We start from the raw sequence: 888 nt of genomic DNA on the forward strand, positions 1-888 counted from the left end.
GACCCCTCTGGGCATTCCCCTGTGGCCAGGACCAGGTTGGGGTGTTGAAGTGGACAGCCCCTAGGATATTTGGAGAGAGGGTTTTCCTCCTGTTTAGCAAGTAATTTAAAAAACTTCTACTATCAGTACTGTACCTTCTGAGACTTATTTTTGGTCTTACGGAAGATTTTACATCAGGAGCACCAATAGCATCTACTCCCTTTAGCTTGTTAGGCTTGACTTGAAGGCAGTTAAAAAAAAAAAATGAAAAAGCTTTCCATTTCCTTTCATACATTGCCAGATCATGGACAGAGGATACAGAGGAACATCAAAAACAAAGCTCAGAACAAATAAACCCACCCATTTGACCCTTGAGTACAATGTATTTAGCAGCAATTGTGACTGTTTAGCAAAAAGTCCTGTCCTTAATACGAGTTGGTCTCCATTTACTGCAGATCTGCAACCTCTGATTTGTTGTTTTGTACAAATGATTTCTGTTCTCAGCTGATTTCTGTTCTTACTGGGATCTAGAAAAAAAAGTGAATTCCCAAAAAACTCCAGCAAAATTGAGTTCATCCATACACTCTGAGAGTTTCTGTGCTCTGAAGGTACCTGTGAAGCAAACGTGACGTGACACCACAGCTTTGCCCTGGAGAGTTTTCTGTCTTTCCTCTAACTGCATCAGGTTTCTGTGACAACGTGTCCATGTCAGAATACCAGCTTGTCCTGTGAAATAATTTTAAATTTCCGGTTTTAAGTCTTCTCTAAACTGGGAAAGTGTGGCAGGGTGGGAGAAAAGGCTCCACTTCCTAAAATAATGCAAAGTGTTACATTAACTGCTGTGCTATCCAGAGTAGCAAACTTAAAATATAACAGTATTTAAAGAAAAAACAAACAAACAATAACAAC

The sequence above is a fragment of the Empidonax traillii genome, unplaced genomic scaffold (genome assembly GCF_003031625.1).
Source record: "Empidonax traillii isolate 1590-97213 ecotype Southwest subspecies unplaced genomic scaffold, ASM303162v1 scaffold1404:size115710, whole genome shotgun sequence".
Lineage (NCBI taxonomy): Eukaryota > Metazoa > Chordata > Aves > Passeriformes > Tyrannidae > Empidonax > Empidonax traillii.